This window comes from Dipteris shenzhenensis, chromosome 19 (genome assembly GCF_047967505.1).
Source record: "Dipteris shenzhenensis isolate YYH24624 ecotype China chromosome 19, Dip_SZ_1.0, whole genome shotgun sequence".
NCBI lineage: Eukaryota > Viridiplantae > Streptophyta > Polypodiopsida > Gleicheniales > Dipteridaceae > Dipteris > Dipteris shenzhenensis.
This window is the reverse complement of record NC_141614.1, coordinates 9,599,860-9,618,645: the sequence shown is the minus strand read 5'-3', so window position 1 is coordinate 9,618,645 and position 18,786 is coordinate 9,599,860. Positions and strand designations below refer to the sequence as shown.

Genomic DNA, 18,786 nt, shown 5'->3' with positions numbered 1-18,786 from the left:
CAAGAGGAGAGGGAGAGGGGAAATAGGAGTATGTACATGGGTGGAGGAGGAATGTAGAGATGGAGACATCAAGGGAAGAGGGGAGGGGGAAATATCAAAGTACTAGCTAGGTGGCTTTACAAGAATGAGCATGTCCCATCAAGGAATAGCCCCCTCCTTTTATAGCCAAGAGAAAGGGTCTCTCCCAATAAATGCATCCTCCCACATGCATGGTGTGTGTGGAAGAGTCTCCCATGTGGGCTAGGTGGTTACACACTCTCAATTGTGTGTGATAACACTTGGCCGCATTTTTCCACATATATCACCTCCCATATCCCAAGTCTATGATACTCCCTTGGTCTCTTCCCAATTTTATAATACGTTCAAACATCTAGGAGGACAAGTGGAGGGTTGGCACAAGGAATCTTGCCACCTCATCCTACTTTCTCCATTATTTAACTTGCACTCTTGGACCTTCTATACCTCCCCCACATGGGCCTATCCTATATGGAGGGAATAACCCAATATAATATCCATCTCCACCTATTTTATATTACTTCTCCCATGGACTTTGAGCCATATCTCACCAAATGCAGGCATGGGACTGCCTAGGTGGAGGGGTGGCACATGGAGGAGCCATGCCACCTTAACATTTTATAATATTACTACCACGGATTATGTACAACACACCTTATGGGTCCTCTTACATGGAAGGGTGGCACATGGTCATGCCCTGCCACCTCAACCCTGGGCCCTATACACTCCATATTTTATTATACTATTGCCACACATACAAGCACACACTCATATTTATGCGAAAGGTGCTAAATGAGAGGGTCAAAAGGTTAATGAACTAGGACCATCAACACCAAGGGGACTTCAAGAATATCCTTACATAACTCTGGGGGAAAAAAGGCTTGCTCAAGCCCAACATTAGTGGAACAATACTAAGATTTCAAGGAGTCAGTTCTTGAAACATGGACTGACTGGGATACTAGGTTCCCAAAATATGACGTATCCACCCCAAAAGAAAGCAGTCACAATACCATTTGTAGTGTTGGAATGTATGAAGAGAAATTCTCCATTGAGAGTCCACTCCTTATGGATCGTATGCTCGATGAAGACCCCGTTATAGCAAGATTATGAGAGGAAGGTCTAAACAATTTGTACGACAACATGGACAAACAATCAAATGGCATTACAATGCCAGATGGACCAAGAGATGTCTCTAGATTGTTGACCGTGTTCCTATCCATGGAAGTCAAGATGCCTATAGCTTCATTGCTAAAGGGTAACCTCACATTATGGCATATGACCTTATAGATTGGATGACTTTTTGCAATATGCAACATTTTCTATCATGGAGTTAACCATCTGTTGCATCACAAAAAGGCACTCATTTTTGCATCACCATGCCCACTGGATGATGCATAGTTGCTTTGCTCCAACTTTCCATTTCTGATATCATTCTACTTTTTATAGCGGGTCTTCTCTTTATGTCAAGGATTCCCACAATAATAGCACTCTGTGTTACTATCTACCCACTAGTTCCTTTGCCATGAACCGCATCCTCTTTGGCTCCCCCTGCCTCTAGAGTTACCATGTCCTCCTCCATAGGACTAGTTTTCTTATTGTTGTTGTTGGTTTTGATTTTGTGAACGGCTACCAAAATGGCCTCTTCCTCTACCTCTGCCTTTATCCTGATTTGAGTAGAGTGCAGACTCTTGAGAACTTCTTGTGGTTGAACCACCATTCCTTTTCTCTTCACTCAATAAGAGAGCAACAAGTTCTTGAAAATCAGGAAAGGACTCATGGACTCTAATGGATGTCCGAAATTGTGGATATTCTCTCTTAAGACCATTCAAGGTCACATACACTAAGTCATCATCAACAATACTCCAATTGAGCCAAGAGAACCTGCAAGGCCTTTAACCTTCATGGAATACTCATTTATGTTCAGCTTATTCCTCTACACATTATGCAACTCCTACTTGAGCTACATCTTCCCCGCAATGGTATCGGTGTTGTACATCTTCACCAATGTATCCCATGTCTCCTTCAATGTCTCTGCATCCTATATATGCACAATTATGGAGTCTAAAACACTAACAAACAACCAATACATGACCTTCCTGGCCTTTTCATGCCACTCTTTGAATGTCTTCAAATTTGTAACAGTAGGAGCAGCACCCAAAATTGGTTCTTACTCATCACCATTGATGAATGGCCATACCCCCTTTCCCATAAGGAGGTTTGTCATCCTGAACTTCCATGCTTGAAAGTTATCTTTCTCAAGCTTCTCACTAACAATAGTGGATAGATTCTTAGACATTTTGCAAAATCAAAATATGTGCCTGTAAGAGAAAAGAACAAAGTTCTGCCTCACTAGGGCAAATCGGCAAAAATTCTACAACACCAAAAATTATGCCTCATAAGGGCAGTGACAAGCAACCATGAGTCACACCAAGTGACAAAAATGCATTAACACAACAACCCAAAATTAGCCTGTGTTTCCCAGTATCTCTGCAATGGGGCACACATCAACCTTTTTATTGCAACTCGCTCGATGGCGAAAAATGGGCATATACAGTAGAAAATGGCCACTCTTTCTGAGTGCCTGTTGAAACTTTGTGACACCAAAACGAAGGCCGAAACGATCTCAAAATGGAAGTTTAAATTTTCCAGGAAATGCTCTCGTGCTTCACAACGAAGGGTGCCTCAATCTGAGGTTGTGCACCAGTATGCTCCCAGAAGCTCGAAAGAAAGGAGACGTTGATCCTCTTACTAGGGTTTCATGACCTCTCCTTGCTACTTGAGCTCCTCACCACGAACCAAGCTCTCATACCATGTAAAGAAGTAGGGAGAGAGGGAGGAGACTCAACTACAGCTTTCTTCACAACTCACAAAAGAGAGAGGACACAAAGTTGGAGGCTGAAGCCTATCTTCACTTTAGCACACAACAACAATATAATGAGAGATGGATATACACTATATGTGTAACCTTAGAATACACGGTTCATATGTGAACCCAATCCAAACATACGTGGCTATCTAACAATGCCATAAGTATGCCTAGTAAATATAGTTCTGAATTGTTATGTGATAGTAGGCAGGTCAACTTTCTCTTGCCAACAACTAACATGGCTTTGTTCCTTGTTTTTAATAGCGTATCCCAATGATGAGCAGAAACATGTACGTGTACAATGTCGCCTGGTGAGTGTGGATGTTAAGCCTTCGATGGAGACTAATGTGTCGTGGGGATCTTCAGCCAAGCCGCTTTGGAGAGCTCGTCCTCCAAGCAACTTCCTTGTGGGAGCTGATTCGCATGCGGTTGCACGATGTTGTCACGGACACCGTCCTTGGATTCAATCTGAGTAGCTAGACGATCGTAAGGGGGAGGGGAATGAGAAGAAGAGAAGAGATAAGCATGCGCGTGGTGAAGGGGGAATCGATCGTAGTCATAGCAACAAGACAAGAGTAAAAGGAAAACAAAGCAATGGACATCAACACAAGGAAAGTTGCTCTCTATTCCATACTTAAGCAAGGAAAGAATGAAGACCAAGTCAACAACCTTGGCTTTTATACATAGACCTTTGAAGGGAGGTTTAACCCTAATTTCCGGCCTTAGCCTTCTAGCCCCTGTTTGACACTCTTTGCCCACGGCCTATAATGAATAGAATACAATCAATTGCCAAAATGGAAGATGCTACTTGCGTAACATGCCCCCCTTCCTGATCCAAATTCCATCCTTGGAATTCATCAAAATTAGGATGGCTTCAAAATGTTAGTTGTCATACATGCTTTAATTAAAGCATGTCTGGCAAACAACTTCTTGGAGAGTCTCGTAAAATATGGATGTGGTGGCAAAAAATGAGTATCTACCATATCCTCAAAGGTGTGGAAATGGTAGGCATGCAAATTGCGGACTCTTTTATATAATCGGCAGATCTGTTTTAAATCCGGCCCAATGTCTGGGTTGAAGTTGATTTCATGCCTTAGCCCCATTTCTTATTCTTCTAAGGTAGGTGAATGTTGAGGCATAATATCTAGCAGTAGTATAATAAGCTGGTTGAAATGACTTGCCACAACAAATGGAGGTGCACACCCTTTTGGGCATTTGGGGGTGTGTACTTTATCTCAGGAAAGGAAAAGGAAGTAGTTAATTTGCTTATGAATACTTTTATTATGTCCAATTCTAAAAGATTCTAAAAGCTTTTGTATGGCCTTGACACTGGTTATAACTCCTAGAGTTTGTGGGTCCTTAATTTAAGACAATTTTTTTGTTATATTTTCACTCATCTCTACACAATGCTAGATTTTCTTTAGTTTTGAGCCCTTATCTTTGTGCATCACTACAACTAGTCCCAAGTATGGTGTGAGGATTTTTTAAAATAATTTGCTGAGATTTTAAAAAAAAAATTAAGGGATTCTTTTCAAAACTTGATGGATTAGATTTACAAGATATTTTTTTGAAATTTGAAGGGATGTTTTTAGATTTCTAAAATTTTTTGGAACTTATAAGGAAAATTTTAAAAAAAATTGGGGGGGGGGGTTTTGAAAATTTGAGGGATTTATTTGGGATTCTCAAGAAAATTATGAGATTCTTTTTATTTTTTCAGATTTTAAATTTTGTTTTTAAAAATTGGCTTAATTTAGCGTCATAAAGGTGGGTGCCAACACCCCCCTTTTCGTGCCAAATTAAGGGCCCAAAAGTTATTGGCCCTATTTTGGCCCCTTTGTGGTGCCAAATTAAAGACAAAATTTTAAATAAAATTCAAGATATATTTTAACAACAAAATAATCGTTCAAAATGTTCCATAAAAATCCCAAAAGATCCTTGAAAATTTCTTCACAAATCCTTACGAAATTCGAAAAAGCCCCGAAAAAATCTAAAAAAATCCCAAGAACATTTAAAAAACCTAAAAAATCTAAAATTAAGGGTAAAAAATAAATTTTAGAGAAAAAGATTTGGACCTTAATTTGGCGCCATAAGGGTGCATCAACACTCCCCTTATGGTGCCAAATTTAAAAAAAAACCCTTAAAATTCCTTCAAAATTTCAAAAAATCCCCAAAAAGTCCCTCAAAATTTTCTTTTAAATCCCTTTTTAAAAACAAAAAATTTATTAAAGTACTAAAAATTTCCCCCAAAATCTAAAATTTTTGCAAAAATATTTGACAAATGTCTCCTAAAAATCCACAAAATTCTTTTAAAATTCCTAAACATCGCAAGAAATCTCTTAAGAACCCCCAAAAATCCCCAAAAAATTCTCTAAAAAATCTTTAAAAACATATGGCCTTAATTTGGCATCAATTTTTGTTCTGTTTTGTTTTTCTAAATTCCCCAAAAAATGTTTTAAGAGAAAATTTAAAAATTTTAAAAAAATTTTATAGAACAAATTTGGCATCGATTTTGGCCCAAAAAAAGTTTCGAATAAAAAAATAATCACTAGCTTGGCACATAAACTACTAGCTGATGGATCCATACTCTTGGGTTGCAAGGTCGTTTTGGGGCCCCAGACGATCTTGGATGGCTCTTGTGAGGCCCATATTCAGTACAATTATAGAAACCATGATTCTGCAACATACAACCTCTGTTGACATTAGAAGTAGCAAGAGGTCGAGAAGGACACATGGAGCTGAGAAGGCAAGAATTCAATAAATAGTACATTAGAATTGTGATCGAGATTCTTGGGATTCACCCCTAAGGAACTTAAAGCAAGGATGCTGAGATAGACCAATAGGAAAATGATGACCAACTCGATCGACCAACTAAGGGAAGTGGTAAAAAGAATTTCGATGTCACCGAGGAACTTGGGAAGTAGACCAATCATAGGAAGCAGCAATGACGATGATGAAGGATGTGGAGAAGGAAAGAACCAATGTCAATCTTCTATAAAGGAGTCCATACATTTGATAGTAGATAGAGATAGTAGAGAGGAAAGACGAAGTCAAAGTAGGAAGAGAGCAGAGACAAGGAGCCAGAATAGAGGTGCTACACAAGGATGAAGGAGATCATCAAATAGTGGATTCACGATATTGAGAAGGCAAAGAAGACACTCATGCTTCTTTGATAGAGGAGGCAAAGATGAGAGAGGAGTTCAAAAATAAACAATTGGAGCGTTGTCAACAGTGTGAGAACACCTTTGCAAATCTTACCAAGGTTAACATGGCAAGAGAGAGGAAAAAGGACTGGATCTTCTTGTAGCTGTCATTTCCAAGGAGCAGTAGTAAGAGCAAGGACTTCCATCCCCATACATAATACTTCCTATTGAGAGTAGATTGACTCATATCCGTTTATTCAAGAGTAGTTAGGATTGTGTGATAGAGAGTAGACCTCATATTTGTAAGGTCTGCCATATGCGCAACAGACCTAGGGGTTGAATGCTTGATGAAGGAATGAAAAGTCTTTGTTTCCCCATTCATCACACTGTATAATTGCAATTATTAATTATTAGCTTCTAGTACCCCATCTACATACAACACCACCATTGCCCGTGTCAGGGACCCATAACTTTGTGTTACATAAAATATATCACTTGTACACCAAGGTTAGCATTTAAGCACCGAGTAATTGCATGAACCCATATGAGTGATGAAATTTTTGGTGATCCTATTGGGGAAGACATTGGAAGGAATGTCAATAGAAGAAGATGTATGAAGATTGATGAAGCGGTTAACCGACACTTTGATGATGGAATGGTTGAAAGAATGTGTGAAGCTACATTGAAGTAGAGTTATGGTCATGGATAGGATGAACAACTTATTATCACTGCTTTGTGATGAGATCTGGAAGGGGGACTTGAAGGCATTGTGTACCTGTTTGTGGTCAGAAGAGTGGATGGAAGAAACTCTTGGAGTTATTGTCAAAATACAAGAAGCCTTGCAAGATGGCAGATGCTCGGGAGTGACAATGAATGGAATATGCATGACATCGAGAGGAGTTTATTCTACATAATCAACCATGGAACCTAGGAGATGACCTACTAGTGAAAGGAATACCTATTCTCTCTAAACTAGGGTAAATGTATGCGACATTGAGATTAAGAAGGGACCAAGAATAGGGAAGGGCTATAGGCATGAGCTTGCCAGGGAAGGGTCTAATCGTCAACAAAACCAACATTGGCACAAAAGACATACCAGGTGGAATCAAGAATATGTCTAGGATGTTGGCTAAGAATTCCATATGTGAGGAGGAGAAGTATATTCCCCCCCCAGGCATCTCAAAGGGAGGGGTTGAGAGCTAAAACTCAGGATTAGCAGACAAGCAAATATAAGACCTTGGGATGAGGAGGAAGAAGTACCATCGAGTCCTCGAGGAAACGAAGGAAAGAAGATGGAGGAACATTTTGACTATTTCAAGAAGACACAGGGAAGTGAAAATTCACATGCATCAACTAAAACATTGAAGTCTGGATGTAGCAAATGTGATTCTCATCATCATTTCCATAATCCCAAAGAGGACATAAATCAAGTGGCAACAAAATTTTGACACCATACGAGATGATGTCACAAGGAACCGCACTAGCGAGAAGGATGCTTGGATAGCTCACCTTCACACTGGTAGTACTCGATTGAATCTAACAAAGCCCAAAGTAGAGTGATTCATTCTAAGGCTAGATGTGATCATTGGGAGAAATAAAATAGTTTTCAACATCAAAGTCAAATTTTTGCAATTCAAGGGAGAAGTGGATGAAGACCCATATAGTCATCTTTGAAGTTTTCTTCAAGCATGTTATTTGCAAGGAGTAAGGACCGATGAAGTGGACATGAATTATTTCCCAAAAATGACTCAATGATGGTTCAATCCATGACTGGGAGCATATGTCGGGAGCTTTTGTGAAATGATTGAGACCCAAGATCAATGAGGAAAATGTATGAATGAGGTTGAGTGAGTTGAGGTAGAATGAAGGCAAATCCATTCAAGATTATGTACTAAAGATTAGTGCCTTGATTAAACAGGAAGGGTGTTTGGATGTACACAAATAGACCCAAAGAAACCCAAGTTTTTAAGTCTAACATGTTCCTTTGAATACCTCCTAGAAAGAGTAGTGGCACTAGAGAAAAAAAATGAAGAGGAGAAAAAAGATTCTAATAAAGTAATTTGTTAAGAGAAAACCTGAGTCTGAGGATGAAATGGAGATGATCGCTAGAAAACTTTGAGCTGAGCTATGATAGGCCTTGAAGAAAATGGGTATTCGAGGTAGGCCAAGAACTCGAGAAAAGTGGTGTACTCGATGTATGGTGTCATGCCGTATAGAACAGGAATACCAAGAAAAGTATTGTGAAGATTGTCAGAAGGTTGGACATACTTAAGAAGAGTGTTGGTTCAACAAAAATAAGAAGACTGAGGACAGACTGGAAAGAACAAAAGTCTAACAAATAGATTGAGATAGACCCAATGAAGGGAGACCTCTGAGAACAGAAAGAGGAAAATCCAAGGATGAGGATGGTAATAGCAATAGCGAACCATCAAGAATTAGCTATTTGTTCTCTAAAAGGCATATGAAGTGTAGCAAGTTGCATGTAGCAAGAAGATCTGAAGATGTTATAAGAAAAAACAGAGAAACGAGATATTAAATGTTGACTAGTATTCACTGAACCATAAGAGTGAGACGTGTCTAGTCATGAGGTCAAAGAGGGTGGTTATCAAGGAAATTACTGAAACAATCCTAGCAAACCTAGTTGAAAGGCCAATAAAAATTGGGTGCAGATAATCGCAATGGATCCAAAGGGACCACTATACAAGTAAAGTTCATACTAAATTTTTGTTCATACCTCCCAAGTTCTGTGCAAGTTCATACCTCCATCATATTTTAGCCTAGAGGTCTATTTGTGTAAGTTCATACCTCCATCGTATTTTAGCCTCGAGGTCTATTTGTGATTAATCATCCCTTGCAAGTGACAAAGTATGTGACAAGTGGTATACCTCTAGTGCAAATTAAAGGTATGTCACATACTTTTTGTCACAATTTTATGTGCCTAGAGGTATTTCATATACCTCTAGGCTAAAATCACTCAAATGTGGGTTAGAATTGACCATACTTAGGGCCACTCCAAATTTCATGGACACACCTAAATAGCCCACTTGGGTTTGCAATAGCTTGCATGCAACCAACATGGCCCCTCTTGTTGACGAGGGGCTAGAGTAGTTGGAAGGAGGGCTACATGTTACTTGCAATAGTAGGTATCATCTCCACAATTTTTTTGGATGTTGTTGTCATGTAGCATATATTTTGTACCCAAAACCAGCTGCACTAGTCAATTGTCCTCTTTAAAGGTTGCACTTTAAGCATGTGGCCTTGAATGAGGGGTCAAAATTAGCTACAAGAGTTATCTACCCAGGGCAAATATGTTGCCACCATTTAGCTCTTGTCTAGTTCGTGTACCTTTGTGTCACAAGTCCATGATTTCAAGGAAAGGTCAACCATTGCTAGTGGCCAATGACTCCCTACAACAAGCTCCTAATGTGTTTTGCAACTAGGGATGCAACACAAGTAAGAGAATGGCAATAGAGCAAGTAGATAACATTTGAAACCATTCATGCTATGTACTTGGTCTACAGAGCAACCTGCTTTCTCCAAGCAACAACTGATAGCCATGCCCATGCCCTCTCCCATGAACATAGCCTTAGGTGCAAGTGGGATTTTTTTCACCTTGATAACAGTCTATGGAAAGTAGCTACTTTTTTGCTAATTTGGACCCATTCCATCTTCTCCTTTGCCTTTGGTCAAAGCCACCCCAATAAGGAAAGTACTTAGGAATAATTTTGTGTTAAGAGTTGACTGCTTTTAATGATTTGCATGGCATCTCAACCACTAGTAATGAGGACTTAAGAAGTGCCTAGCTAATAATTACATGTTAAGAGTTCATTGTTTTAAGCATTTATATGCAACACCATTGAAAGCAACCAAGCACAATGGTTTTATGCCTTGTTTTACTAAGTTGTCATCAGAATCTAGTGTGCATGACTTTATGGGTTAATTTGCCTAGAGTTAGGTTGCAATACCCCCATCAAAATTTGGCATGTCTTGCCAAATGTCTAGTTCTCTTTTCAAAAGATGTACCATAGCTACAAAAAACACACCACTTAAACCCCTTCATGCCACCTAACATTATAGCTGGACTTGGCACAAGGAATGCATAAAAGCCATCCTTGGCCCATTCTAGTATCCAACCTATTAGGGTAAATTGCACTTTGTTAATCAATAATGGCTCATTCAAATGCCTAGTCAAAAAAATAAGTGTACCTTAAACTAAAAAAAGGAAGTAAATATTTTTATGTTAATATTGGTGGTATATTTTGATTACATTTCATGTTTCTACCATATGTTATTATGGCTTACACCATTTGCTTAGAACAAATAGGCACATGTGGAATATAGTACGAGTGTAAATAATGGTCAACCTTTGGTTGGTGAGGTTCATTAGTCTTTTACTTACTTGCATGAGAGCATCATATTGACTCTCTATTGACAAGGAAATTTGCTTGTACAAATTCCCAGCATACATCACAATTTGGAAAATACAAGTTCATTGTTTTATCAAAAGTTATTTCATTGGCTACGTGAGCCTTCATTAGTAATCACATGAATTTCCTATTATTACATGCATAGCTCCACATTCCTTGAAACACATGTGTACTTAATCTAAGCACTCTCAACACTTGTTATGATATTGCTCAATTAGTGCATGGACTCCCACCAAGTTATAGCCACACATACCCATGTTAGGGCATGCCATTAATTTCAAGAATGGATAGAACTTAAATATCTCTTTGTTAGTATTGTAAGAATGGCGTGCCTTATGGCATTAATGGCCCTATGAATATGATATTGCTCAATTTATGCATGGAATCCTACCAAGTTATAGCCACACATACCAATGTTAGTTAATTCCAAGTAGGGCTAGAGCATAAAAGATCTCTTTATAACTATTCTAAGAATGACATGCCTTATGGCATTAATGGCCCTATGAATATGACAAAGATTTAGAGGAATACATGTATAGTGTGTAAGTCTTCTTCTATGTAAATCTACAAGCCCTACACTCCACACGGTTATCTACAATAATAAAACAAACGTTTTAGGCATTATGTGAGAGAATTCATCAATGTTTTAAAAGATACCAACTTTGCTAAAGTGATATTGGCTATGTAGGGTGCAAATAGGTAGAATGCTCATAGTTTAAAATTGGAGCTCAAAGTTTGTAAGGATTTAAAAAATGGGGAATTTTGAAATTAAAGAGCCCATGCCAGCCCACTAGTGCCACAAAACTTGGAGGTGACTGTAAATTCAAATCAAGAAAAGGCAACACTCACAAAATACATCATGGTGTTGCTAAGCAATCGTCCTAGCCATAAGGGTGAAATTAACAAGAAGCAATGAAAATCCCACTATATGAAAACTTTATAGGAATGAGATGATCTCAAAATATTTGTTTTATAATGAGAACTGATGGCTCTCTAGTTCTCCACAAGTCTTCCTCATCTAGAGAAGATTGTGATTCTCGAAGACTTCAACTATTTAGTCCAATGGTCAAGGTGGGCAACTAAAGATGTTTAATGTTAGCAACTTTTTAACATCACAAGCTTTATTTCATTGTATGGAGTTTTCATTTCTTAAAAATCCATACAATGTTAGTGCAATTGATTTTTGCACTTGTTGCAATATTATATGATGTCTGCAACCATACCTAATGCCAAATTTTGTGATACTAATTTTATTGACAATGATATTTTATTGCATTATATACTAATTATTTCATAAGGTTATGGATGTAGAGGTATACATCAAAACATACCAATTCCAATTACACCATGGTATCAAGGAGTTATTGTCTATGTTCTATGCATGTGCATGTGATGCTAGATTATGTGAGGTCCAAGAAGAATCTTTTAGAAGTGGAGAGAGTTCACATCTTGTGAGAACCATGAGACTATGCCCATAATCAATTGTGGAGTCTTGAAAAGGGACCAAGATAAAAATTGCAATCCATCTTTTAAAGATATTTTTATGAAAATATGACAACTATAGATTATGAAGTTTTTGAAAGGGGCGAAAATAAAAATTGGAACCCATATTTTCAATTTTGAATTTTGTGGGCACCTTTAGATAAATATTTCTTCAAATGACTTAAAATGGTATTGTAGAAAGTCATTCATGTTGAGGGGAGGGTGTGGAATAAATAGAGTTTGCACATGGGGGTGTATTCCTACTTATCTTCTAAGATAGGGTCATCAACTTTTCCTAGATAATAAAAGACATTGGTGAAACATTCAATACCATGATTAATAATGGGTGTACAAACAAGAAGAGAAACATAGGTTGATGTGTAGGAGGGCATTGGGATTTATCAGTTGAGACATTTTGTAGGGAAAACTCCCAAAGTGTAGGTACATAGCCATCTAGCCCTCCCACTACCTTTCATGAAAGTTGGCTCATATGTTCAATTTGTGCAATCACTATAGCAAGGACCAGCATGCTAAGACTTCAATTACTCCTTGTACAAAACTCCAAACTATAGAATCCATGGAGCATTTTCATTAACTTGTGGATAGTGCTTAACATTGATCGGCTCTAGCTAATAAATTTTGGTTCACAACTAGTCAACCGCACATAAGAACAAAAGTCGACTGTTGAGAAAAACACACATGAAAAATGTGACCAACAATTTTAGAGACAATTGAGAACATAATAGCAAAGCATTTTATTAATGTTAGTGTAGATACATTTCCTTGATTTGGAAGACCTTCATATCACCAACTTGGAACACTGCATCACATCCAAATAGATTTCTATTAGTTTCAAGCCAGATGAAAAACAATATGCCTCCTCGCATTGTGGTGAATCGATTCACTATGAAGCGAGAGCATGTGCCAAAGGAAGCACTATTTAACTCTTGTATGGTGATTCATATAAACATCATGCAAGAGAGATACAGAGAGAAACTCACTTTTCATGATATGCCAAAAAAATTACTCAAGCATCATCTAAATGGACCTCCAGGAACCAATTCAGCACATCAAGGTAGGGAACTGACTCCACTACCAAAAGTGTTGACACCAGCGAATCAATCTGGAACACCCGATGCTATACATCCTTGGGCAATTGCGAAATAACAAAACTTCATAGAAAACATATCAACAATTAGGCATAAATTTTTAAGCGCCAAGAATGAAAAATTAAGGGAGGATAGAGAAAAGAGTATACCTGAAAACACATCTGAGCACTTTGTCATTGACTTCAGTTCTAGGATCAAACAAAATGTTTATCTCCTCAGCATGAATCGGGAAATGACATATTTGCCCTCTAATATGATAGGGTACATAGAACTCCGGCAATAAAAATTGAAGCGCCTCTCGATTCATGGCGTGGAGTGCACGAACATTTTCTCTTTTTGTCTACAATGCAAGCATTGCCAGACGATGTTCCCTTTGAGCGCTTGCTCGAAAATTCACCCAAGTCTCATGTTCATGTGTTGGAACTTCCTCTATCACCTCTTCAATTCTCACTTTTTGAATGGGACGGACATCCAAAATTTGCACCATTCATGCATCAGTAATTGTGACCGGCCTAAGTAAATTATTATATCTAAAACGTAGGGCTACTAGGCTGAAAAAATCTTTATTCATCACTGTGACCCTGTGTGCATGGGCCGCAAGAACGTAACTATCCAAAAAAAAATCAAGCATTCAATCATCCGCGGCCTTTTGCAAGAAAAACAGGGCCGATGCCTTCCACCTAAACAAAATTCCATTTCGCTCGCAAATTCTCCTGACAAGCCTCTGGAAAGGTAGTCTTGGAATAGCAGCAGTTGGGTGCTTCATAAAGCGTGTGATTTCTCGCAGCACCGATGAATGCTCTGTGAAATGCCTTTGTCTAGGCTACAGTTTGGATAATCAAGAAGGACAGCTTGATTTCCTTGATCTTGAGGCTTTTAGAGTGCCCATCTTCTTCCCACTAGATGAGGGACCTAAATTGTCCTTGGGTCTAGCTATATGCCTTACACGAGCCATCTGAGAATGCAAACAAGTGGAGAAAAGTTAACTATTCAGTAGTACACGATTAACAATTCACCATAATGCGAGAGAGGGTGGCCAAGAAAGCAATATGCACTTCCTCGCCTTATGTTGAACCCATTCACCATAACGCGAGATGAAGGGCCACTGAAAGCACAATAATCATCCTCGCATTATGGTGAATCAATTCGGTGCAATGCGAGGAGGATTATCGTGAATCCTCTGCCATTTTATCTTGCATTATGGTGAATTGATTCACCATAACGCAAGACCAAGAGCCAGTCAAAGCACAAGAATCCTCCTCGCATTATGGTGAATCGATTTACTGCAATGGGAGGAGGATTATCGTGAATTCTTTACCATTCCATCTCGCATTTTGGTGATTTGATTCACCATAACACAAGGAGCTGTATTGAGATCCTAATGGCCCTTCATCTTGCATTATGGTGAATTGAATCACCATAAAGCAAGAGTGAATGGCAGAGGACAGACTGTTAAGGTTTCCTTCTTAACGTGTCATGGGGAACTTGGCATGAGCTTGTGAAGAGCTCATCTTTCACATGAACCTTCATTTGAAAGCTACCAAACCTTCCAACCGGCAAGAGTGTCAATCTTGCTCCCGGTCTCACTCATTCATGCGCCAAACAAGAGGAGAAGAAGGGGAGAGAGAGGAGAGTCAATGCATGAGCGTGGTGAAGGGTGAATACGTAATCGTGAATGCAAGAAGGAAATGAGAACAACAACAATGACAACACAAACAAGAGTGGGAGACAATGTAAGGGAAGCTTGTTGCTCTTTTCATTCCTCAAGTGAGTCCCTCCAAATGGCCAAAAGTTGGCCTTTATACATAGGCTTTTTAGGGTTCAGCCCTAACCCTAAGTACATTTAGCCCTCTTTTGATGTGTACCTTTTGTCGCATAGCCCCATGAGGGCTTTTGCCGACGCTCAAGCTCTTATGGAGGAAAGGAAGAAAATGAATCTATGCTACTTTTGTGGAGAGAACTTGTCCCTAGACAATAGGAGCTGTTAGAATTATTATTGTAATAATTATAAGGCAGTGGCCAATGTGTAGTAGGGTAGGGGCACTTTTTCCCTTCTTAAAAGGTTTCCCCCCCCTAACCCTAGTTGGTTGAGTTAGTATGTGTGTGTGGCACTGTGGCCTAACCCTAGTTAGGGTGACTACTACGGTTTTATCATGTTGACAACTCCACCATGAGTGGTCAAGGTGCAGGACAGCAAACCTGATTTACTTTGATCCCCTTTAGGGTATCATAGAAAACAATCATCCAACTTACTGAGCCACTCCAATTCACTGCGGGTACATGATTCACCCTTGAACTTGGAGAGATCAATCTTGTCATTTACATCTTTGTCTGGATGCAGGGTTCATTTAGGTTCAGTTGCTTGACAGCTTGGATATAATGTTGAAAAGCCAACACTGCCCTGAGATGTGCTGGTAATCCTTTATATTCTTTTTTTTTAATAAACCATCAGCATCAGGACTGTGACCTCTAGGAACATTCAGATCTAGAGGATCCTTGAACATGTGTGACCACTCCACTAGAATGATAAGCCCTCCTAGCAGAGGACATAAATCGCATTGCATCAGCTTCACACACTGGGTCGTCATCTGAATCAGAGTCCCCATCAAGAGTAGGCTTCACAAGTCTCTTCCTATAATATATTTGACTTTTCTTGAGCTGGTCCAGTCTTCTATTGATAGTGGCAGATATATTTTGCATCCTCTGGTCAATCTTCTGATTACTGGCCTTAATTTCAATGGTCAATGTCTAAAAATCTGCAACATAGGATCCAAGCAGTTATTGATCAATTGCTCCTGACAAGATTGGCTTAGATATGGATTAATCGCTTGAGAAGAGACTGATTTATTACCTTGAGGATCATCCCTTTTGTTTAAAGGGGCTGGGCCTACCACAGATATTTGTGAAGGGCTGCGCATGGACAGAAAACACATTGGAAAGCTAGCCATAGCAATAGCTCAACCGAGTAATCATGTCATTAATGATTGCAAGATGTAAGTACAAGTGGTAAATTACACCCTTTTATACTTAATCTGACTATAGGATGTAGAATTGTAATTATGGGATATTCCCCCGAATTGCCACATGGCATCATCCATTTAATCCACCAAAAATAGTACTAACCAACCAACTAGAATAACAACTACTTGGGGGGCCTATGTTACAGCTTCTTGGAGCTTTTAAGGACTTTCCTAGCTGCATAAAGAAAAGGAAGAGAAGGATCGCAAAGAGAACCCAAAAGTTCTACATATAAATTTGTGTTCCTTGATAATCGTCTCTTAAGAAAAAGAGCAAATAGCATAAGTCTTTATTGAAGAATTTAGTTCTCCTCGAAGGCATTGTAGATACAACTTCTTACATGTGAAAACAAAACTATTACGTCATGTGTCTACATCAGAGATGACAAAATGTTTGTGAATTTTGAAATGAAGGCCAAGATTGGGCCAATTTAGAGAAATTTTGGCTAGGGTTGTTCAGGCCTAGAGAGTATAAGTCAAATCCCCACTTGTACGTACCTTGATTTGACATCTTATCATACTACCCTCTTGTTTCTAGCTCTCTTGCTCCTACGTGCCTACTCTCTCTCTTCTGCTCTTGTGTCTCACTCCTCCCTCTCCTCCTTCTCCCCTAGCTCTCCCTTCTGCCATCTTTGGTTGCCCCTTCATTACATTGGTCAACCAGAAAGCTTGGGCAATGCCCAAGACTCAGGGACCTCCACCCATCCTGTCGCATACCTCCACTATGAATTCCACAGGCTGAGGACAACATACAACAACAGACTCTACTTTATGCTGCATGCAGTTATTCTAACTTGTCAAGAATAAATGTCCGTGGATGTTGGTATCACTGGAAGACCACCCATTCATGGCCACATGCAAAAGGTAATGTTGGATCGGAATCATGTTGTTGAAATGAATGGCTGCTTGATAGACAAACTTTCAAGCTTGGATGGAAATGGGTCCATTGTGATTTCAGAGTTGAACATAGTGGCGATGGAACTGAAATTTTTGATACAATTATTTTCACAAGAAAATGAAATACACTGCCTTATGTGCATGCCAATATTTCAGTCCATTCATAATGAGAATTTATGGAAACTTATTGATATGTTGATTGAACATTTTGCAATTAGGAATTGTGCCTTGTATGGAAAGCTTAAGCAAATGCAGCTTTGCAAAAGAACTAACTGAGCTTGAAAGGTGGAACGGAATGATTCCAAGTGGATGTGTGATTAGACCTTTTCATTCCAATTTTAACATTCATGTTACATGCAGCTTGTTGGAACAGCGCCAAAAGCATGCAGCCAGTGAATCGCAATATTATTACAAATATGGTTGCACGTGTCTTGAATATTAACATATGCAAGTTCATGCCTCACTTGCAAGAAAGGAGTATTCATTTGAGTGCATGACTAGATCTTGGTTATTGACATTTGAGGATTATGGAAACGAAGATTGGCTTGATAGTTTTCAGCTGCAGTCAATATGGCACGCACAATCACAACTAAGGATGGGCAAATGTACTTGAGGCTGCACATGGCTGATAGCTTTTTGGGGATCTACATGTTTATATTGTTTCCTTACTACAACGGTGACATGGACAGTTGATGCATTTCAGCCTGAAGCGAATGGAGGTCCAACAGGTTTTGGCAACTGCAAGTTTCATCTAAAGGCCCCTCCTTGCTCCACCAAAACAAGTTCAAATTAGTATTTTGTTGTCAGAGGGTTAGACTTTGGTGTATGCAGTAACAAGGAAAGACTGTGGGACAATGCTTACATGACTCCTAGCAAGCTTGGCTTGTCTCTCTTGGATTATTTGGCTGTTTGGAAACTAGATGCACCATGTTTCAGCAAAGACATGCATGCTAGCATCCATGTATTGAATCCCTACATTGTCTCATAAGTGGAAATTCTAGATCCATGGAATGCTGAGGGACTAGAGAAATTTATGGAGCTGTTTGAGTCCAAACACAGCAGCTATAATGAAGATGTTTTTCAGTTCTTCACAATTGGTAAGGATGGCAGAACCGGAGCTGCAATGCAAAGACAGCTCATTGAAGTTACCATGTGGGGTATATGGCAAAGAAATCAATTATCCCGATGTACAGAAAGCTGCACAGCAAAGCACAATTGGGTGTGCATAATTAAAGTCGAGATGGGTTACCATCCACATGACCCTAGGGTTGCCACATTCAAGGCAAAGAGATATATCAAGTTTTTGACCCTAGTGGCATGCATCCAGGAGTATGCCCTTTTGATTAGCAAGGAGCTGTGGTGCTTAACCATCACCTGCAGTTTTAAAGAAAAAATATTTTTGAGGAGGGATGGTTGTAATGAAGGCTAAGACTGGACCTCTCAGGGCTAATCACTCTTGCCTGGCTTTCAGCATCTAAGGTACCACACCAGCCATACGGACCGCCCCCCGTACACAGCCTCGTATCTGGGTACATTTTGATCATGCACTTGATCTAGTATACATAAGCCATCTCACCCAGGCACTTGCCTTGCTTAGTGAGGAGACGAGACCTCAGCTACGCCTCAGATGCTCTCGTCTCAATGATACATGATGCTGCCACTAGATCCTTTCCCACCACACGATCTTCAGCACATACCCCTGTCGGGACTATGCCTCAGAACACGTGGTATGATGATGAGTGCAGAGAGCTGAGATCTCACTTGACACATCAGCAAGCTTTTTGGGACACATGACAACATAGGAGGCACAACAGACATTACGGTGTGTAAACG

At 39.4% G+C, this 18,786-nt stretch overlaps 2 pseudogenes; both read right to left on the bottom strand.

Annotated features, from left to right (window-relative positions):
* Positions 1-1,607: 1,607 nt before the first annotated feature.
* LOC147890041 (uncharacterized) lies at positions 1,608-2,311 on the bottom strand (annotated as a pseudogene).
* Positions 2,312-12,927: 10,616 nt separating this feature from the next.
* Positions 12,928-13,994, bottom strand: LOC147890040 (uncharacterized; annotated as a pseudogene).
* Positions 13,995-18,786: the final 4,792 nt, after the last annotated feature.